Below are 23815 nucleotides of genomic sequence, written 5' to 3'. Positions count from 1 at the left end.
TACCTCGAGTGCTGGGGGACAGTTTTTGGTGCCACAACATAAAAAAGACATTAAACTGTTAGAGAGTGTCCAAAGGATGGCCATGAGGATGGTAAATCATACAATCCTGGAATATGCAGATTTGGAAGGGACCCATCAGGATCAATGAATGGGGAGGCGTTATGACCACAACTTGGTCTGTTCAGCCTGGAGAAGAGGAGACTGAAGGGAGACCTCATTGTGGTCTTCAACATCCTCACAATTGGAAGAGGAGAGGTAGACACTGATCTCCTCACTCTCGTGACCAGTGACAGGACTTGAGGAAATGGCATGAAGCTGAGTCAGGGGAAGTTTAGGGTGAATAGCAGGTAAAAATTTTCACCCAGAGGGTGATTGGGCACAGAAACGGCTCCCCAGGGAAGTGGTCACAGCACTAAGCTGGACAGAGTTCAAGACGCATTTGGACAGCACTCTCAGGCACATGGTGTGAGTCTTGGTGTGCAGGGCCAAGAGTTGAACTCAATGATCCTGATGGGTCTCTTCCAACACAGCATATTCTATGATTCTGTGATTCTATGGTGCTGTGATGCTATGGGCTTTAATGACAGCGAGAGCAGAGTCCAGCAGCGTTGAAAAGTAACTGTCATCCTCTAAACATTAAACACTGTATTTTAATCATCAAGGCAGATTGAAGTAGTTAATCTGTGTTTTTAATAATCAGTTTTCAAAGAAACATTAAAAAATGTTGGACTTTATTTATTTTCTGGGGCAGGAACATCTTTATTGATGGGACAAGAGAACAAAAGGAATCTGAACTGATTTACTATTCTTGTAATGTTGGTGTAGGGATCACTTCTGTGATCACCCTCTGTCCTGCTGGAATACTTTTGAAAATACAGAAAGTCCAGGGCCACTTTTGTAATAGGACCTAGATCCCTCAAATGGAATAAAATTCATTATCTTGAGCCCCAATGTTTTCCACTGCCAATCCTCCTCAACACAGCACACGTGCCCCGGTTTTGGGACCGAAGGGAGAACCTAACAGTCTGTCTCAGACTGTCCTTGATATTATGAAATTAATATTCCATTTTCTTCTATTCTTGCTTCTGTTCTCACCTTGCCATGAAGTGCTTTGTTACAGCATACCTTCCTTTTGTTTACTGCCCAGCTACTGGCCCACAATAAAGTAAGAAGAGAAGAGTGTGTAAATACCAGGAGTGTCCTGTCATTAAGAAAATGAGATTGTATTGGATTTCACTTTCCAGACCAGAGATGGTAAACCACTACATCTAAGTGATGGAGCCATGACATTTTCTACTTGAGGGACAAGACAGGGAAGACTTAGGTCCTCAGTTTCTGCTGTTGTCTCTGACTCTTGGCTAAGCTCGTGTCATTACAATGATGCTATGATGACATATTTTTTTGTTTGGCAGAGGGTTATGGCTTCAAAAATTTACTCCAAAAGTGATGTGGATGTCCTGAGTATATAATGTTGAAACAAACTCTTGCCTTGTTTGAGCTGTCACTACAGTATTTGACATGAAACAGAAAAGAAAAAGAAAAGTGTATATTTTGGAGGAGGTGAAGGGATTTGAATCAGTTTAGGAGGATAATGTTTCTTTAACAGGGTAATCCATATGATATTTTTCTACCAAGTACAAAAGGATCCACATAAGCCACCTCTAGGACAGGTCTAAAAAGTACTGCAGATGATTTAGGCAGTCATTAAATATGACCTTTGTTCTTGGCAGCAGCACAAGGAAAGCAAGAAACAATTAAGCAAGGGACTGTTGAAAGCACTACTGACCGATTTCAACACTGCGTCTGTTTTCTGCTGTGAGATGTTTTTGCCTCTTGTAGTTCCATTTTCTCATGCTGGAAGAAAGACAAAGATATCATTTTAGTGTTTACAGATCTAGTTACATTGATTAGCAGTATACATTTAGAATTGACAACAGTTATTTTCATGCATAGTGCAGCATCCAGCATTATTGTGTAAATTTTTATGTTTCTAGGTTATGAATTTTTTAAAAATTCTCTGGAATCTGCCAAATAAGGTATAGTGTATTGCTGAGTTCTGGGGAGAAAAACAAACAAACAAAAAAAGGAGCAGTACTAGGCCAAACACTCCTTCAAGGTGTAAGAAATTATTAAGAAAAGTATTTTGGTCCTTTGCCCTTTCATCTCACTGAGCCGAACCAAAATAGTCTAATTGCCCAAAGAACAGCATTGGACATCTGCCCTGACCACTGACAGGTGCTAAAGAGACTTTCCAAAACTCCTAAGTGTTTAGCTACCAAGCTCCTCTTGATTCTCATGAAATTAGGCAGCTCAGCACTTGAAAATATCCCATTAGGGTCCAGATTCTTTAACATTTCTAAGAAGTTGCAGGAAAATTCAGAATCTTGTAACATAAGAACCCAAATTCATCTTATTTTTAGACATCTACTGAAAAAATTGTCTGCTTTTCTCTTACACTAAACATTTGCAGTAGGATGCAATACAGAAAAATAGCAATCTAAGGGATTCTATGATTGATTCTATGAGAATACACATGGGAAACTTCTTTTAAGCAAGTATATAACAGGCTAGTTTACCTTAAATATTTTATTTCTTAATTCCATTTTTATGAATGAGATAAAAGATTTTTTGACATTAGAAGAATTATAAATTTGAATAGGTTTTGAGTCTTCAGATCTTTTTCAGCAGATCTTCATTGGGATATTATCCTTGGAGGATGATGACGCTATCTGCCCTGACGAAAAGGAGAGACAACAAAAATTTACAGTTATCAGAAGCTCCAGGAATTCAAGTACTGAAGTAACAACATATTCTTTCTGTGCAAATGGTAAAAACTGAACAGCAAGGGCTAGGTTCCACTACACAGTCAACCAAATATAGAGGTGTTCTGCATATAATCACTTCTATTTCATCATTCACATTGTTTACATATCACAAGAATTGCCATCAACTAAGTAACATGCACCATTTCTAATTAAAATATTTCACAAATTTAATAGAAAAGTCAAACTTACTCTTGAGTGGTGGGAGAACAGAGAGGGTGGGTGGGTGAGGAGAGGATGGATCTGGTGGATAAGAGCAATATATAACTCTGTCTCTGTAATGAGACACTGCTTTATAAGCACAGGTTAAAAGAATTGGAATTATCTTGTCAGGCAAGGAGAGGAATTAGAGGGGGAATGTGATGCCTCTTGAAATGTGTAAGTGGTTGGAGAAGTGGAATGAAGTACTATTTATCAGAATATTCCTTGTGGAGAGGAGGAGACCTAAAGGGCTTCAAATGCATCAAGGAAGACTTGGGTTACATGTTAGGAGGAAAAGAGTTTAACTGTGAAGGCTGGCTGTGGAGACAGGAGGAGGAGGCCTGGAGGGGCCTTGCACTTATCACCAGAAAATGGCCTTAATAACACCTGCTGGATGTGGAAAAGGTCTGGCTGGCTCTGCCACGAGGCAAAAAGATGAACAAGATGAGCTCTTGGAGTCCTTTCCAGTCCTCATTGCTGTGATTGTGATTCATCATATTGGAAAGCTTTTCTATAGTTAAATTGTCCAGCAGCAGTAATTCCTCTATCAAAACCACATTATTTGTAGGAGACATGAGCACGTGGGAATAGAAGTTTTCTGAGGAGTAGAACACTGAATCCATCATTTTATTATAATTTGTTTCTTAGTTATAAAACAGTGGTGTGGTCTAGCTCAAGAAATTTAGGGGTTATCAAGAACCCTATTATTAGGAACCATCTGTTTTATTTCAATGTTTCAAAGGTTAGAGGCTAGATGCCCAGCAGTAGTTTTATTTCAGTAGCCTAAACAGTCACTGAGAGGCTTGCTTATGGGAAAAAAAAAAAATATATTGCATTAAGAGAGCTATTTTTTACAAATCTTTAAATAATGTATGAACTTCATTCTATTATTTTATAATGTGTACCCTTAAATAACATGCTGCTATACTAGTCACAGCAAGAAATTAAACTGATGGGAAACAAATTTAGTACCAGATATAGTTTAATTGTCCATCTAAGTAAAATAAATACAAATGGTAAGCAAATAACTTTAATAGTAATAAAAAGGCCTAATACTGACATTGCATCATAATGAAGCTAATTTTTAGCACAGATGATGATTTGCTTAAAGAAGAAGCAGTTAAACTTTGGCAGTAAATACAGCTTTCAAAGCCATGCAGACGAGCTAGGATGAAGTTATATTCCCAGATACCTATGTTATTGTAGAAAATAGTTCCTTATGTGTATGTGCAAGAGAATGTTTCCCCCGCATTAAACCATGAATATAGACCAGTGGCATGCAGAAGGGAATGCCTGCATATGAATATACTGATCTGGTGCTTTCTTTGGTCTCTCAGATACAGGAAAACAAGAACCTCAGATATGGACCTAGGAAGAGCTGCTCTACTTGTTGCTGATCCCTGAACTCCAAGAACAAGCTACCTTATCTGAATTCTTATCTTCATGTATTTTCCTTGAAGAGAAGTACTCTGCAACCCTTAATGGGCGTTCAATTTCTTATGCCTCCACCTCCATGAATGTATGCCAGTTTAAATATCAAAACTGCTGTGTGCATTTCCATATAATTGAAAATAAAGATCTCTCATCTTCCTTCCTACAGAGAACTCTAAATGCCACATGCCAGCCTGTAATTTATTGACAGAAAGAAAGACTACTACCACAGTTTATCAGCCTTGCCTCTGCTCCCAGAGGAGGCTGAGGATGCAATGCAGCCACACCAGCAGCCCATTGCTGTGACTGCATGCAATCCTGCAATCCTTGCAGGCACTTGGGTGGTACTCAGACATCAGTGCACAAAGAGCCCTTCTCAATGCTCCCGAAAACTTGCCAGCCCCATACTCTCCTGCCTGCAGATACCTCCCTGGGTTGTCCTTTCCAAGATGTCTGGCCCTCTGCTTCCATTCTGTCTCTTGTACTGAACTGTATTTGGATAATGACTGCCCCTCCTTCCTCCTACCTACCCAGGACTCTCCAGCTCCAGGCAACTGAAGTCATTATATCCTGTCTTCCTGTTTTGTTTTTTTTTTTTTTTTTTTAATTTCTACACCTCATCAACGCTCATTTTTTTTTAAGGGGTTGGTCTTTGCAGATTGGACTTCCCTCAATATGTTGAAAGAGTTTGCTCTTGTGGAAGAGATCAGCTTGGAACATAAAAACATTAAAAAAAATCTGATAAAATGCATTATGAAGTCCATTAAACTCCCATCATGGGTTGTCTTTTATCATTAACAGAAAAGTTATAGCATCTCTTGTTATCATCACACCCTTCTCTTGAAAGTCCTGTCTGAAAGCATATAATGTCTTTACATCTCATCTCTCAATTTTTTTTTACCTTATTAACCAGCTCCTCATTTCTGTTACACATTGTAACACAAGAAAAAGGTCCCCATCACAATTTCCCATATAAAGAGTGTAAGAATCAAAGTTAGATGTCAAAGTGCATTCACTAATAGCTGTTTAAGGGAGTAAGCAGAGTTTATTCATCTACTAACCAGTATTTTTTGATTCTTGAGTTAATGACAGTCCATCAGGTTCTGTTGCTCAGCAAAAGCTATAATCAGAAACAAAATGTAGCTGAGACCATTTCTATTATCCTACAGTGTATGAGTTTACTGTCCTGTACTTTGAAACAACTCTCATTTCATTCCTGTAGAACTTTCATAGTGTAAAACGTTACATTCACTGGGTAGATCAATAATTATGTTGTTCTAATTTGAAGAATCATCCACTTCTCAGAATAAAACCCACCAAATCAAAGCTATAATAATGAATACGGAAGGATAATTCAAGCTATGCTTTTTGTTTCTTACTGCTCTGGCATCCTTTCTTCTACACTTTTCTGTTCAGCTTAAGTAATTTGACTTTCTGAGCCAATTCTTTAGACAAACTAGTGCTCTAATTTTAGGTTTATCCGATAGCTCACAAGACATTTTCTTTGTGTGATCCTGCAGTGGCCATTTCCATACAGTCATTACTGTGCTGGGGGTCAGAAGAAGAAAGAACATTTAGACTCTATTTCTAATTCATCCTGTGCATATTTGCAGGGAATTTAGTTCCAAGAAAGCTCTAAATAAAAAAATGCATGGCCTCACAACCTGCTGCAAAGTGCTCATTATCCGAATACACTCTGACTGCTTTTGCAAACAGATGCTCCAAATACTGTTCTTAATTAAATATCAAGGGTTGGATTCAAATGTTGGTCCATGCCAGCAGAAGATAGCACAAATCCTGGCACTGGGCCCCAATCCAACAAAAGGTTGGTTGAGAATGCCTGAAACATTTCAGGCTTCCCTCTCTTGTGGGCAGACTTGCCAGACATCGAGATATATTGCAAAGAGTCTGGATTTTGGGGTGTTTCTCAGGTGCCAGGGTGGGAGTGCTGTCCATATGGCTGCTTGACAGCAGACTTTTTTATGGATTGGGTATGATGCTCTCCAGTCAGGCTGGAGAGATCTGCTTCCTCATATTGTCAACAACCACCACTACAAATTCCTTGAATATTTGAGGAGATACAGGAGTCAAAATCAAGCCAGGAGCTGAAGGAAGAACTGTGAGCTGAGCTTTCACTTAAACAATTCCTCTTTTTTTCTTACCACCTTATGGGATTTTTTTCTGCTTAGTAATGTCTGTGCAAAATTTTTTACATAGTGATGGAGGTGGTAAAAGATTTATTTCTGGAGTGTGGAGTGACTCGTAATACTCAGGGTTTTGATGTTTTGTTGTGACAAGGAGAAGAGATAAAACATTTGGAAGAGAAGCAAAGAAAAGGAAAATGCAGGTAGCAAAGACATCTTTTCTTTGAGCTGATGACTTTTGAGCCACATCCACATTGCATAGTGTAACATGTCTAAAGAAGATGAACTAACCTTCTAACCTTGGAGAGCTCCATGGCTGTACAGCCTTCCTGATCTGTTAGCAGAGATTTCAAATATGTCCAAAGACAGTATTTCAGATTGCCAGAGATCTAGCATTTACCTACAGAGAAAGACTGAAGAAGAGTAAAGACATAGCAGTCAGATCAGCCATTGCATAGTATATACTAATCCCACTGAAGAAAAGTTTTGGTATTTTGGGGGGGCGGTTTTAAAGATCCTTTCTTCTCATGGGTTCACAGCTCTTTTGGAAAAAGATTTAATCTTGGACAGCAAGGCTAAACATTTTCCTTAAGAGGCACACAAAAAATTAGGAGAACAGAGAAGGAGCAGGAAGCACACATTAAAATGGACAAAGAGGCAGAAACATGATGGGTTGCCAGCTGGGTTCCTTTTTGATCCTCTTGTCTAATAACTGGTCAAGTTATTTCTTTGGCTTAACAGGGTACCCTGGGCTCAAGGTCATGGGTATCCTGGGGAAAAGGAGCTCATAGAGCTCAAAAGCTTTCCCAGCTGCCTGTTTTTCCAGCCTCTGTGTCAGGCTATCAACCTCCTCAAAGGTCTATCACCTACTTTTCAACACAGAAATTTTAGTCAATTGATTAATATCCAATGGTTTGTGCTTTTTTTTTTTATTTAAAAGCCATAGTGGTACCACCATCCTTTGATGTATGAAGTAGGGTTTTATTTATTTTTAACTTTGCTGTCTTTTATACACAAGTTTGCAGAGCAAACTGATTCAAAATTTTCTATGCTTTGTAGGTCTCACCCACAACTGAGGCATCTCAGTCTACCCTGTCTTTCCTCAGTACACACAGACATAATTTTTAGGGCAAGAAGACCTGGGTGGTGGTCTTCCTCCTTCACCACTGTTACAGGAAAACTGCTAGAAGTCAGCCTGAGACTCCAGCTGATAAGAAAAACCAAAGCTTTATGGATCCTTGGAAAATGTTTTACTTTGGATCACTCTCTCTTTGCTGTGCCCTGCCTCTGTAATGCTTGCTTTACCTCTTTATTCACTCATTTGTCGATCTGTTATTTTCCTTTTTTTCCCACCTTTCCTATTTAGTCATCCTCATCTCACAATTTGATTTCTCTTTATCTGATTTCCTTCTAATTCAGAAAAGATGGGAAGAACACCTGTGAAGCAAACATCCTGATTTTTGCCATTGTTCCAGTGAACCTCATTGCTTATGCTTCATACATCTTTCCTCACCCCATTTATATCTGGTCTACCTCTATTTCAAGCTGTGTAGTACAGACACTGCTTACAACTTTTTGTTTGTACAAGGGTGCCTCATTCATATTTTGTTCCTAGCTAGCATTGAAATAACTTGCTAATTGATGCATAGAGACAAACTAAGCAGGGTCAGCACTGTAGGACTTCATGGCATTCTAAAGAAAAAAACACTTGTATTCTAATCCCAGTTTTACTTTATTAGATCCTTTGTTTCAGTCACTGGGAAAAATCTTCGGGGACTGCATCTTATCAGTCTGTATGCTTCCATGCTTTAGTGAGGTTTAAGGCCTATGACCCTCATGAAAAAAATGCTCCTTTTTGGTGGAGAATTGGATGCTTAGCACAGCAGCAGCAATAAAACTCAGCAAAATGGAATGCACACTCAGGTATTCCTGTAAAACTTGGCAATGGTCACAAAAAACTTGCAGGCAGTTGTCTGCCTCTTCCTCAACAGATCTGTTGTGTAGAAATCCCTGAAGACAGTGAAAGGCACAGTGCTTTCCCCCGCATCTCCACTGGCATTTTTAAGCATTGTCCCATGCTTTTTGCCAGGCCCATCTGTTCTACTTTATGCCACTTCTCTGCAATAAGAGAACTAGAGGGCTTCTTTGTGGAGGAAAAGCAGAGTACAGTTATCCTCTTACTGTATCCTCTCAATATCTTCCTCTGGGTGCAGTTGACTGCATGGCAGCCTAGTGGAGTTTCACCCTGGCTGTGTATCCAGCAGCCTTCAGGGCTAACACATTGTCCATTAATAACTCCTGATCAGCAAACCTGAACTGTGAGTCAGGAATGGAAGTGACCCATGCTTGGAAGGGTTTTGGCAGCATAGATACAAGCACATGTAGACCTGGCAGATGCTATGGAGGTGAGAGCTCCAGGAGTGGCTGGGGGCAGTGCTGTCAGTGCATGGTACTGCTGCAGGTGGGCTTGGACGCCCAGACTGAAAGAGCCTGAGGTCTGAGATAGTCCAGCAGTCAGTGTCCTGTACGTCCTCATCAGGGTGCAAATGCTGAGGAAAGCAATATGAAGAGGGGGGAAAAAGCATCGAGACTCTAACATGTGATTATGTAAAATATCCAGCCCAAGGTGTGGCTGGATGTATGTGCTTTCTCATTAAGACAACTTTCACATGATTGCAAGAAGCCAACAAGAGATAAATCTGTTGTCATACAATCGATTTGTCATGTTTTCCTGTTTTGGTTTTGTGCATGTGTCTACCTGCAGGAAAATCAAGTGAGGAAAAGGGAGCATATAAAACATTATCTATAAAAACTGACTGACCTTTAAGAAAATTCCCCTTTAACATTAGAAAAAAAGAGGAGAATTTAGTGTTTGCATACAGCTTATTTCCACCGCAGCCAGGTAAGAAATCACATTCCTGCCAAGCATTACAAGACTATTCCCGTCACAAAACTCTTTTACATGTCCAGTTTCATGGTGTCTTCTCAGGAATAAATTGCATTCCCAGCAGGTCAATAAAGAGTTTTCAACGTGCCAGAATCACAAGTCCACTCAGTGAAAAAGCAAAACAAAGATATTCAGTGCTAGCTGCTTTGAATGTTCAACAATATAATGGTGAGTTTTAAAACTCTGAGGGGTTGTTGTACCCACCTCTACAAAGATAAAGCTGTTGCCTTGTATGTCAGTTACTTCTGACTGTACTTTTCTCTTTCCACACAATTGGTGTGCATGTCTGGCAGAGTGCAACTAATTGCCTCTTTGAGTATGAAAAATGAAGGGAACAATTTTTTTTTTCCTTTCTATGCAAAAATGAAAGAAAATATTTATTTTGTCAATTTGGAGTTATGAGAACAAACAACATGGCAGAGAGTTTTTAAAGAATTGTGATTTTTTTTGTGCATTGAAGAAGTAAAGCAATCACAGAATCTGAGCATAGAGGAAGTGATTAGGAACTTTGGAAGGACTGAGCCCTTTTGATTCAACCTTGCAGTGCATGGTTGAATCCTACTAAATGTTGAAATGTTGAAACCCTGCTAAACAGACTCCTGTTTATCTGCAAAAATACATGACACAAGTGAGAGTGGCAGTACCAAGACAGTATTGCTGTGTTAACCAGTATTTTCTGCAAGTCTTTTTGTATTAGAAAAGTAAGATGTGAATCACATCTAGGGTACCTCTTTCCCCAAATATATATGGTGCCATTAGGTGGATTTTTTATAGTATAACATACAGAAGAACAAATCCCAGTGAGGTAGTTTCAGGAATTTATTACTTATGGCAACGTCTATGGTATATTGTAGCAATTAGTAGCGTGCAAGAATAGAATCTCTCCTTCAGAGCACCATGGTCATGACAATGCATCAACTATATGAGGACGTTACACACTTTTATAGGCACAATTAAAAGGATTGAGTGAGTTTGCTGAATATATTCTCCATGTGGGGCAATGCTTAATAGTAATCATTGTACAATGAATGTAGCAGGCAAGTTATCTTGTGTGACCTGATTAGTCAGAAATAATGTTTCCACTCTTTGGAATGAGATTGTTATCAGTTTCAATAAAAGCAAACAAGACTACACTTGATGTGAACTGTGTGCTTCTAGTGTTGTCAAATCTGTACATAAAACATTTGGGACAAACTGTGAGGAACTGAAATGGAGGTAAAGCAGACAGCTTCACAACTTGATGGCAACAGCAATGAAGGTATGAGATAACTCATTTTGAGAGAGCCACTAGCAAAATTGCTTTTCCAATTGCTCCAAGAAGCAAGAAGTCCTGATTTTATCTGTACCCTAAAGGAGGCCAGTTTCAGCTGGATTACTTTGTCTCCTGTCTAAACAGACCTCTGTAAGGTATACAACAATTTATTCTATCAGGAATTTGTTAGACTCAGCTGTGCTTGACTTTCTGACTGTTCACCACGCATAGGTGCTGCCAACCACTGATCTCAGTTTACAGTTTGCTTGGAGTCATCATTGCAGAACAGTTGCCAGAAGCTGGAACCTACCTACTGCTGAAGTTGTGGTGGGCACCCTCCCCATCTCTCTCCCTACACCTGGAGACCCCACACTTCTCCTCCCACCTGGACCATGTTTCCTCCCATTTCCCTACTCTCTAATTCCAGAGAAATGCTTATTTCTGGGAAAAGGCATGTACTTCAAGGGCTGTTCCTCCCACTTGTGAGGGGAGCTGGGTGATAGCAAGCACAGCAAAGCCCTTATTCTGACTCCTCACATCTGCCTCTTTGCCTTTTGTTTACCTTCTGCTGAGCTTCTAAGGAAATAACACATAATGAACTTGGCTCCTTCTAGGACTAAGTATCTTCCCCAACATTAGTACATACTATTTTGGTGCTGCGTCTCTGATTCTTGAGTACGAATGCAGAGGTCTCTGGGTGCAGGATCTGGCTGCCTTATCCCCTTCCTTCTTTCTCAGTCAATCCTGATCCATGGTGTTCAAGTACCTTCTCATCTCAAAGGCTTTATCTAACATAAGTTATTTCTCAGTTTCATAACTTTTCATCCAGTCTGTTCTCCTGTAACCTCCACATGTTTTTGGGACTGTCTCCCCAACCACAGTAGTCCAAGCACAGATATCTAGGATACTGGGTGTTGCCTGCATCACTATAACCAAGACCTTCCTTGTCTTGATGTAAGGCAATTCTTTAAACACATCAGTGAGTGCTTCCAAGCCACTTTTCTTTGCTCCATTTTATTTCTTGGTGTCTCCACTCTTAGAAATCCCTGCCATGACCTCTGTTGCTCTATCTGCAGGCTAGACAGACATCACAGCCTCTCTGCTGTATTTCCTCCTTCCACTTCTGTCATGCCACTTATGTCTGCACACGTTTCTCTCTGGGAAGGTCAGCTGCAGTATCACTATCTAGAGCTCTTCCTTGCAAGCAGCAGTATATTATTCAAGTGCAATCGTCTCTGATATTTCACTGTTTTGGTAAATCAACAGTTGAACAGTTTCAAGAAAGCAAATCAAGTTCCACCACCACCAGTTAATTTTATGCAGGATCCCTTTTCTGCAGATTGCCCCATCTCTCATGCTGTCAGGACAGTGAGTCCCAGGATATCACATTGTGCCTATCTGCTTTTCCCACCCTTGTCAGTCTTCATCTTTTATCTCCCAAGTTCTCCTTCTTGATTGGCTTTCAACTATTGCCTTATAATTTTTGGCATCTGGCTGCTGGCAAGTATTCATACACCACTGTTTTTCTGAGCCCAAGTCCCACGTTCATGTACTTTTTACTTTTTACTTTTTGCTGCTTGAAGGTGACACCAGAGTCAGATGGTCACCTTTCAAGGATTCAGGTCTCTAGTGCAGTCCCTTCTGGTCCTCCTGTCAGTGTTAATAAACTGCTAAAGAAAGAGTCCCCTTTAAAGATATAACTGAATTAAAAACATACTTTCACAGGCATGTGCCACAAACAAGACTAAATTCTCTATCACATGGATGCTAACATTTGTTCACTAAATACACAGGAAATTGAATAATCGCAGAAAACCGCCATCAAGAGGTAGTTTTTGAAAAGGCTCTGTCCATCAGTCAGGAAATCCCTCTGCAGCACATTGCTGGTGCCTATGCAAGTATTTCAGGGAAGCATTTTTGTATGGTTTGCGTTACTGCCAAAACGAGAAACGAAACGCTGAGCCAGCTGGATCTCAGCCTGATCACCTTACAGTATTTTAATTTTCTGTGTTCTAAGGCTGTATTTACAAGCGTTAAATACTTCCAGGAAGTTCTTGGATGTGCTAAGACAGCAAAGTTGAAATTTCAAAGGTGTCTCTAACTTAAAAATCTGAACCACACAGCTGTTGATTACACATCAGTAGCAACAAAGGGGAAAGGACCAGAGAAGATTTTAAAAGAAAAACGTGTTAATTTTTAGTCGTTGTAAGGTCGAAGGTCATGTGGGGTCATTCATTAGAAGAAGTTTCTCTGGTTTTCACTTTCTGTTCTCTGATCTCGAGATCTGAAAATTTTGAGAGCTGCTGCTGGTTAAAAGCCCGAGCTGATACCAAAATAAACCCCGGGAATTACACTGGGAATTTACAGACTTTGCAACTGCCCCTTGTTTGTTTATATTCCTGAGACAAATTCAGGCAGAAAAATTAGTAACCTGTTTACTGAACAAGCAAAGCTGTGGAGTTGAGCACATCCTGAGCGCAAAGGAGCATTTTGTCCATCGTTAGCCGTCTGAGGACAGTGCTGAGACATCCCTTTGTTGGGAGGATCTGAAGAGGCAGTTTGTAAGCGCCCGACAGCCCAGCTTGCAAAGCTTTGCCAGCTTAATTAACACATTTCTTCCTCTGGGGAGGAGGGAGCTTCTGAAGTGATGGAAAGAGCCGCACACTGTTTGTAAAGTCACCCAAGTGCCACCAGCCCAGAGACATCACCAGAGGGCTAGCTAGAAGCGCAAGCTGCAGCTTTCCCTTTTTCCCCCAGTGAGTACCTAGGAGTGGAAAGCAAATCTGTTTCCTGACAAAGAATGACTCACGAAGGCTGCTTGGCTTCCCTTGCTAGGTCGGTGATAGGGCATTTGGCTGTGTCTTCCAGGGTACCTTTTGTATACAAAATACCTGATAAATATCTGTGATGTGGCTTTGCTCTTGCACAGATGTGTTCGAGGAGCAAACACAGCAGGCTCAGGTGACTCATGGGGTGTTGCCAGAGCTAACTAAAAGAAGCAAGCTGGACAGATATGTTCAGGTCTCAAGCTCATGTCTAAGTGTGACAGGCATAGCAGCTAAGGAGGGAAACTGGACTCGACATTCCCAAACCTTGACCAGAGCAGTGGCATGTGCCTGAGCTGTGCCTGAGCTCCTAGCAGAGGGCAAAGCAGCAGAGCTTGCTGGCCAGAGAGCCTGGTTAGCCCCCTCTGCTCCCCCGGTGCATGTCAGCTCTCCTGCCAAGAGCCCCACCGTGCTGGGAAAGGAGCAAGCAACAGGTCTGGGGCTGCCCCACAAACTGGAGAAAGGACTGCTGATGCTGCTTTCCTCAGTGCTGGTACTGGTTGGCTCTGCTGTCAGCTGTGGTTCTTGAATGAAAGTAATTTTAGAGAATTTTGTTTTGTTTGTTTTCCTGCACAGAGGATGCAAGTGTTTGGTGATTTACCTATGGGTAATACAAACAATCCCTGTATCCCTCTGTGAAACAACTTATTGTGAACAAACTTGCTTTATCCCTTTGGTGCGCGCTAGGCTGTTGTTTTGTTTTTAATTGTTCTTATTTCAGCGCCACCTCAAAGACCCTACCAAAAGCAGGGCATCATCTTCCTAGCAATACAGAATGTAAAACAGTGCTCTCCCCAAACAGGTGTCTTGGAGGCTAAAGGGAGGATGCAGTGGAGCAAAGGTGTGGTGCAGCAAGGCTCTTCCTCACAGGTATCCATCAGTTTAATGGTCAAGTGGAGACTGGAGGTCGGGTTTCCTGGCACTGTGGCATGCACCCACTTTTCCAGTCACCGCAATCATCACACCTGCACATTTGGATTGAAGTGAAATTTGTCCTCTTGCCCATGGCAAACTGTGTCTGGGCAGGCTGCCCGAGTACTTCTTTTCCAAACACATCCCATCAGTCCTTCTTATTGTCAGGATATTCATTTAAGAGCTAGTCCAGCACAATCATCAAAGAGGAGGAGCAGCTTAAAGCCAGGTCTGACTCCATAACTCTCCCCAGATAAACAAACCCTGATGTATGAGCTTTACAAATCCCAGGCTTGAGTGAATAAAACCATTTGGAATAAGCCTGCAGTGAAAATTTCCTTCTTAAAAAAAAAAAAAAAAAAAAATGTGGGAGAAAAGAGGAAATGTGTGGTAGAGATAACAGCTATCACTAGCAACATCTCTGCCAACCTCTTCTGCAATTTTTCAACCTCAAAGGGAAGAAGTGACAGACACTCAGAAAATACTCCTTATATTGTGATTTTTAAAGGAAGTGCTCAAAACACAGGGGTGAGCATGGTAGGATACCCAAGGTTACATCAGGAAATTAAGTACTTCAAAATGAGGAACCACCATGTGAACTAGCAATTGCATCTCAATCAGGATGATGTTATTTATCTATGACCAGAAGCACACATGGTTGTTAGCAGACAAAAGAAAAAAATAAAACCCCTCCAGCATGAGTTTGCTAATCATAATTAGGCAGAATCAGATTGGAAGATACTTTGTAAATTATTTTTGTCTCATTGTGTTATATTTTTTGGAAAGGGGCAATTTACTAAAAGAGAAAGATTTTGCAGAGAGATTTATGTAAATAAATTTCCTATGCAACTTTGCTGAAAGAAAACATTCATACAAGGAAATGCTTTAGACATTTCAAAATGGAAACATTTGCATGTGAAATTAACCTAAGCTTTGTGATGATTTCTCCTGTTGCAATCTGTAAGGATCTTTGTTTTTCACTCTGCTTTGTTGCACAACATGTTCTATAAACTGCTTATTGATAGAATTTTTTTGACTATGTGGTGCAATGAAGTATGAAACTATATCAAGAATGGGGGTCAGGTTAGTGCTGGGCATTAGAGACCTACTGAAAGTATCACACAGGCTTAGAAACACAGACAGGTTACAGACTGCATGGGCTGAGAGCAGTCCAAGCAGAGCAGTAGTGAAAGAAACATCCTAGAATTTCTCCTGGAAAGAGGCCAAAGGAGCCTCAAGGGCAGGTGAATTGACAGGGCTTAGGGGGAGAGGGGCAGCAGGGGAGCACAGTATGATACAGAGCTATTGCTAAAGAAATGGCTGATCCAGGAAAGGATGTGCTATAAGGAAATGTCAGCATGAATATTTCATGTGTTGACCCTTTTTGTAGTTTTAACGTCTTAAAAGACAGTGACTGTAATTGACGTTAGACTCCGGGAAGAGAATGCAATTCCTGTCCCAGGAGATTGACGTATATTACCCCAAAAATGCAGCTCTAGGCTATGTTCTGCAAGGTGACATGCATTGCTACATGTATTCACTGAAGAAGCATGATCATTATCTCCCTGAACCTTAATTTCCCATGGAATATCACCCCTGTGCTTTTTTCTTTCTAGCTAATGTTGCAGTTTCATATATAAGGGCCCTTGTGGAACAGAAAGGTATAATAAGACTCAGTGGATGCAGGTTGAAACCAGACGAGTTCAGACTACAAATTAGCTGAGGCATTTTTGCTTATCACTGAAGGTAAGTAAACATTAACGAGGGCTGTAGTGGATTTTCCACAATTGGAAAGCTTAACATTATAATTGGTTGTTTTTCTAGCACCAAACAGTGCTAATGATTTTTGCACAAGAATTAAGAGAGGGGCATTCTTTGGTCTGTGTTAGTCTAGTGCCTTCTGGCCTAAGTTGTTGGTTACTCTAAAGCAAACTCTCGTGCCCTCAATAAGAAGAAATTTGTGAACTGAAAGCTAACTGCAGATGCCTCAGGTTCTAGCAAAACCCTTCTATTGTGAAAGCTATTTCCCTGGCTCTGGTCTGTATAAAACAGCATCCTGTGTATGGTATATGCATTGGGGCCCTTTAAATGATTTACCCTCTGGTAGCTGGTGCAGCCTAATGGCCACATCTAGTGTGGGAGTGAAAACAATACATGATGTGAAAATGTTTATGTGCTGACCCTAGTATTGCCTACCATGGCTTCTTTTGGCTTCTTTTCATGTTTTGACATCACAGTCCCTGCTGTCCTTACCCATGAAATCTTTCAAGCAGAGCTCCCATCTGCCTTGCTCCCCAGGCTCCACGGAGGTGCCAGGACCTTGAATTTTTGGAGTGCAGGACTGGAGCTCTTGCTGCCCTCTGGGCTATCTGAGCTGTCTCAATGTTGGAGAAGCCTTTCAGTGAGGAACTGTTTCCAAGACCGTGCTTCTGCTCTGCAGCAACAGGGTTTCACTACCAGACATATTCCTCATGCCACCCCTATGGCACACAAGGAGTGCAGACAGGAACTAGTTGGCTGATGGGCCCCACAGCCACCACACAGGAGCCAAAGAACCTTCATCAATCACCCATTTGTTCAAGCAATCCAAGTCACATAATTCATAAGCCAAAGGCTTGGAAACTGAGCTCTGCATGCTGAGAGCCCAGGCCTCTCTTTGAAGGGGCTGGGCAAAGAGCACCTTCTAGGTGACCTCAGAGAGAGGGCTTTGCCAGGCAATCTGTGCCATGAAGATGTGTCTTGCTGACCATGAGTGAGCTCTTCTGACCCCACACAGCCACCCTGGGAGCTGTGAATGCAGAACAGGAACAGAGCACTGAGGGACCTGGAGCCTGCTCCTGAAATTAGGTACCTACTGAAGTGCTTTGATAACCAAAGCCTTTGCACAAGAGACTTTTTCACCAAGCAGTACAATGCCATTGTCTCGTGGCATTTCACACCAACCCCTACGGTCAGTTTCTCTCTGGGAGATGTAATAAGAAAGTCAATATGTATCAAGTAGAAGATGGAAGAATAAACTCCAAAGTTGGCCTTTACTTTCACTTTAGTTTCATCAAAACATCTTTGTTGTCATCAAAGGGAACTTGTTTGTTTCAAGTCAATTTAAATATTAACATAGGCTAAAACACAGGATAAACCAAAACAAGGAAAACATTTTACTAATCTATAAACTAGATAGAACAAGCTGCCATCTAAGAATAATGCTAAATGGTCCCTTTAAGCTACTCTGTGGAATGTGAGTTTGATCAATTTAGCCCAAGCCACATTAGTATCATAAAAGCTGAGAGCAGTCTTTTCTCCCAAGGGTTTCCTTTGAGGGATATTCCTCTCAGAGCACAGTATCACAGAAACAATTAAGGATGATAGCATTTTTTGCATACACCAAGCATCTGATGAATCAACACTGATTGAGACATACTTTCATAATTATTTTTTTAAATTACACTTCCAAGTTCACAGTATAGTCACCAAGCTGACAGAAGCAGTAATGACTAGTGAAAATTATTGTACCATGACCTTGTGAACTATTTTTGACAAGCAAATACTTTCCAGGAAGCTGATGGGGGGGAAAAACATGATGTTCTCATTAACAGTCTGTGCACTTACTCAGGTGGAAGACAAGGTGGGTATGTTATGAGTCTTTCTAGCATCGTTGGCACATTCTTACTCTTCCCTCTCAGATTAATGGGCATTAAGGTTCCCAGGTCTCAGTGATGGTTGCAAGCTCATTACAGATGCTGCTTTGCTTGTATATCATTGCTGTCCCACAAGCCTATAATTTATTGCTTAGAAAGGATTTCTGGATATTTTCCCAGATGTAAAATCACAGAGGGCTGTATTTAGTGCTCTAGCTGACGACAACCCTACCTGCATACATTGTCTCTCTCTCCCTCTCACACACACACATACTTGGCTTTGAACTCTGACATTTATTTTATGTCATAAATTTCTTCAATTAAGCAACACATTGCATTAGTATAATTGTTAGTCCCAGCCTGCATTGTCTTTTGGAATAACTAAGTAGGATTGTAGTGATGTTGTTGCAGTTCATCTCGTACATAAAGTCTGTTAATAGGCATTTTAGGAGGTATTGGTGAAGCTCTTGCTACAGTAATGCTCTTACTTCAAGGTTATTTATATAAAAAGGTGTCTAGTCTTTGTAAGGAAAAACTCAGTATACCTCTGTGCTTCCTGTACCATAACATGATGCAATACCTTTCCTTCTGAAGTTATTATCTTGGCTTCTCTATATACATTTTCAGTCCATTATGAAAATTCATGCAGGCCTTAAAACAAATTGAAAAGATTATTCAAAGGTGCCCTTGAAAATTCAGGGCCATAAAATGGGAACAGAAAAACACAGCATGATAAAAAGCAGTCCTGTTCTGAACTCATTTGTTTAAGTCAGACTTCTCCGTCCTTTAGAACAGCAAGATGATCCAATGTTAACTAAAGTTCAGAAAAACCCATGGCATCACTCAGAAACATGCAGTTCAGAGAAGGGTGAAACTCCCATCCCTTTTCTAACTATGCAGTCCAACTTTGCAGAGAGGATTTTTTCCCCTGTGAAATATGAGGGGACATAGACGGATCTGGGAATGCCAAAAGCACCACTGGATCATCACAAGGCAGCATTTCCATCAATAACATTGCCTGTCAGTCAGTCCTAAATGGTTTCCTTAAAGTCATATGCCAACTCCCAGGGCCAGAGCATCCTCACAATTCATGGATGAAGGTAGGGACAAAATGTGTACCAATCTTTTTGCTCTTTCAACACGGAACCAAGAAATTATTTTTCACAGAGTGAAGGTTTTTACAGCAGCAAACACAACAGGGAAACACTTTTAATTAAATAATCACACACTCTCAAGTCCGTCAGTTATTGCTGAATCACAGCTTTCTGACCACTAAAGTAATGTTTTGTCATATGATTTCAGCAGTCTTTTCTACACAATCCATCATTGTTTTGTATGGAAAGGACTTGCTTGTTTAGAGTGACTTATTACAGAGTAATAAGTCAGAGTAATACATGGAGTATTCACAGCCAGAGCAATAATTAACATACTTCCGAGATGGCATGGAAAGAGAGAGGTGGGGGTGCTGTGAGGCTTTCCATTGCTCTGGGATAAAAGCCTTTGTCAAACTTTACAGAACCATGCCATTTCCACAAATTTACCCATAGCAAATCATTTGTTTCTGGGGTGATTCGTAGCCACGGCTGTTTCCCGTCCTCCTGGGGGCTTTCTGCAGCATGAGGCTTCTCACAGGCTCAGCAAGACCCACGCTTGACAAGGGCTGTCACCAGCATCCAGCCTGGGTTTCTTTTCTGACGAGGGCGGGTGATAAGGACGGCGGGCTGAACAATGGATGCTCCTCCACAAGCAGATTAGCCCGGCCCTGCAGAACATCATGTATCTTTTAAGGGATGCTGTCAGGAAGAAAACGGCAGGTCAAATCCTTGGTGGGAGCAAATTAGCCCGGCTGCGTCAGCTGCACTGCGGCTGGTGGAGCAGCGGCAGCTGAGAGGAGCTGAGGATGTGACCCTGTCTATCTAGGAAAAGCAGTGTGTGTCTGGGGCTTGAACAATGCTGGAGAAGGGATTACCGGACTCCGAAGCAGCCTTAGCTTTTTTGCTCACTTTCATCACTTGTGCTGTTGCCCACACTGTCTGCTAGAGTGCTGACAGGGCTGGGCAGCTCTGGCCTCTGCAAATGCATTTCTGGCTTTCGTGGGATTGCAAAATAACTGCTGTAATGAGGCTTTCTCACTAAGATTAGAAAACGTTGCAAAAGGTTCTCAAGCGTACTGAATTCCTATTACATGGAAGGCTGCATCCCACCCCTTCTCTCTTCAAGTGAAGGGGACCAGATAGTGAGGAGTAGCAGAAGCAGCATTTGCCCTGTGTGCCACCTCAGCCCACTGGCACCCACCAGGAACCCTCAAAGGATGTGAATCTGCTGCAGCTCTGCTGCAGGGGCAGCAAAGAGAGGAAGGGACAGACCCTCCCATCCCCCTGCAAGGCACAAACATGATGTTCTCTGCGGGAACATCAAGTGCATTTTGAGGACTGACAGAAATGTCATAGCACATCACAAGTGCTTTCATCCCCTCACCAGAAATAAAACACATGTCAGGTCACAGAAGGCTGTTTTCACTCTTACCAACAGCGCCGGCTGTTGTCTGGCTGTGAAGGACCTCCCAGCCTCTCCAAAGGCATTTTTATGCCAAGGAAACAAGCATCATACTTAATTGATTCTATGATTTTATGAAAGTGTTCTCCTCTCTTTCCTTCTCAGTGGTTTGGTTATTTTTTTTTGGTCACTCAAGCCTGAAATAAAAAGTCCAGCTCACTGGAGCCTGTTGGTCCAGATACAGCTTAATTTGCGGAGGTTTTGATATCACTCAAACCAGGATTTATCTAGCTTTCATGGATTGTGGTTAAACTTTTTGAACAGTTTGTCCTTCAGGATTTCCCAGATGTCTCAGCTGACACTTTTCTGGCATATATTTCAGGGGAAGAAAGATGTAAAGAAACCCTGTCACTCATCTAACTGGATTTTTTTTTTTTTTTTTTGCTACAGTGCTATAATAGTGTTGATAAATACTGAGAAAAATTGGCTTCAGCTCCACTTTTCTTTCTGTCTGCCAGGACATGTCCAGCTTCAGTTTGCTGGGTGATCTGCAAACTTTGTTGGCAGGTGGCTTGCATAGTATTGTCCACAGTTTTGGCCTGCTCTTTTCACACTCATTTTACATCCAGGATTTAGAGGGTTTCCCAGAAGTTATCTTTGATTCTCTGACACTGTGCAGGTGGCATACTAACAATCATGTTTAATGGTAGGTTTTCAATTAATGCTTCTTATTCAGTGATCCAGTTGCCAAAGGCTGTTTGTTTTATTAATTCTGGGGGAAATCTGCCCCGATCATTTGCCTGAATCTATTCAGTACCTAAACCGTGAAATCAATTTTAATGGGCCTTAAGGGATGTGCATATAATCCATCGTATAACCCTGAGTGTGTCTGATTCCCAATGAGGTAAATCATACCCATTAGTTTGTGGCTAATATTTTGCTTGATAAAGTAGGTATCATGCATTTATGATTCAGAAAACCAAAGTGCCTTAAGCTTCTATGGATTCAGTTAACACACAAACTGTTGAGAGCTGAAGCAGGTCCATGCTTTTGGCAGATTAGATGGAGGCACCTGCATCACCCTGATGCTGGTTTCTATCAGCCTTCTGACTCCAGATGTGTTTGAAGCTAGAGTTATTTGAAGTTTTCCATCTTTCCAGGACAAGCAAAGTGTTTTTTCTGGGTTACCCCATGCATAAACATTCAGGAGACAGCCCAAGAAACTAAGTATCTGACACCTCTGAACTTACTAAAGACCCTACAGGACTGCTTACAGATGAAGTGGCTTGTTCCATTGCATTTGCCAAACATTCTCCTCTAAAGTATGCAAAAGCTTGGGCCTTTAGTTTCTGAGATTAGTGACCAATTTGCTCCACTTGCAACACTGCCCAGCACAACCAAGTGCAGGAAGTTTACACACTGGTACTTGGACACTCCCCTAGATGCAGTGGCCTTCCCAGAGAAAGGGCTACATTTCCTTTCTGTCTGACTGAGAAGCTGAAACTGCCCTTAAAGATAATTCAGGACAGTAGGAGGTGGTGGCAAATTAAGATCGCACATATTAGACATCACGACTGAGAGAGCTTAGTCAGAGGAAGCCACACACCTGTAATGTTAACTATTTTCCTGTATTGTTTACTATTTTCCTGTTACATCTGTAGTCTTCGTGTCTGCAGGTTCTCCTGGGCTCCACACAGATCCCGCAGTTCCCACATTTCCTCCTGACACGTGGTCAGCAGTAACACATCTCTTTGTGTAACCAGGACTCTGGTCACTGCAAGAAGGCAGGCTAATGCATGTGGGTTTTATCAGTAGCTTTTGCTGCAGTCACACTTTTCTAAAAACTGCCTCAAGTGAGAATCAGTCCTGCTATTAGTAATTTGATTTCAAGGTGAGCTCATGGTCATGGCAAGTTCCCAGCACAGTAATTACTCGGGGTGCTTAAGAGCAATGAGAACTCCTGGAGAATTTGATAGAGTACTAATTATATCGGAAAGGTTTTTAATGATTACTTTCTGTATAAAGATGGAGGAACAACATAAGGTGTATATTCTGCATATATCCTGAGAGTTGGCACATAAATTTTCCTTGCATGAGGGGTCTCACGGTTGCTCTAACAAGAAATAGCACTCACAGGAGCTCTGGCTTACTCAGAGTCAACAAGCAAATGCACCTCTGTTATGGCACTACCCAAATTCCGTACCTCTCTAGACCATGTACTTTTATATAAAAATGTCCTCTGGAATCTGTGAAGTTTAACACATTCTTGTACAATAGACACACGTTACTTATAAATTATTTCACTTATTAGTTTGATGCTTCATAAAGTCTAATTTCTGGAAAGATGAACACTTTAGAGAGGATCTTCTCTTTGAGAAGTATAAATATTCATGTGTTGATATTACAATACTGAGCCTTGCATTAAAGTAGAATTTGTTGGAATCCAAACACGCTGGTCCTGAATGTGCTCTATTCTTCAAAAAGTTAAGGAATGTATCCCTTGCACAGCAAACAATGCAAAATCCGGTTCCTAAGCCTCTTTCTATAGTTAATTGACTTCTTCCCTGGCCTGAGGACATTTGGTGATCAGTGATAATCTAAGTACTACAGATCTTCATTCCTAAAAAATCCCTCCTAACTCTGATGTACTTACTGGTTTGGGTTTTTTTCATGGTATTTGGTAAACACTAAGACTGGAGAGGTCCACGCTTGGTCTTTGGTGACTGGGTACCTCAGCCACTATGAGGTGCCTCATCTGCACAAAAAGCTGAGCTCGTTCTCCTGCTGCCAAAGAAAACTGCAGCAGCTCCGTTTACTTCAAGAAGGGTTGGGAATATGTAGCATCTACTGGAAGACCTGGCTGCTCATATCCAATGCATATATGTAGGCTTGGAAATTTTGGCCAGAGTGCCTGACTTTTTTTTTGGTCAGCCACACCTGATCTCATGCAACTGGTGAGACCGTGCCATAAGGGAAAGGTTCCATTGCACAAACTGACATACATTTGTGCAAGAACAACCACAGGAGGAAACACCTGCATTCCACCACTCTGCGAGCCATCTTAATACCATCTGTGGGGTTTTTTGAACTACAGATGGTCTGTGATTTTTAAGAGAGTTCCTTCTTCCCAGGACACGGTGTTTGAAACAC

The 23815-nt window shown here is 41.3% G+C and overlaps 1 protein-coding gene across 2 annotated transcripts in view; it reads right to left on the bottom strand.

Moving 5' to 3' along the window:
• Positions 1 to 23815, bottom strand: part of DPH3 (diphthamide biosynthesis 3) — a 154197-nt gene that overhangs the window by 6993 nt on the left and 123389 nt on the right. The window contains exons 4-5 of one of the 2 annotated variants that reach the window (XR_005704004.2): positions 2577 to 2734; positions 1787 to 1854 (exon numbers count right to left, since the gene is read on the bottom strand). The gene's annotated coding sequence lies outside the window, so the exon portion shown is untranslated. The remainder of the gene's footprint in view (positions 1 to 1786; positions 1855 to 2576; positions 2735 to 23815) is intronic. The other variant, XR_005704000.2, reaches the window with a different exon arrangement.

The sequence above is a fragment of the Hirundo rustica genome, chromosome 1 (assembly GCF_015227805.2).
Source record: "Hirundo rustica isolate bHirRus1 chromosome 1, bHirRus1.pri.v3, whole genome shotgun sequence".
Lineage (NCBI taxonomy): Eukaryota > Metazoa > Chordata > Aves > Passeriformes > Hirundinidae > Hirundo > Hirundo rustica.
Note: the sequence above shows the minus strand (reverse complement) of the source record. Positions and strands in the feature narration are given on the sequence as shown.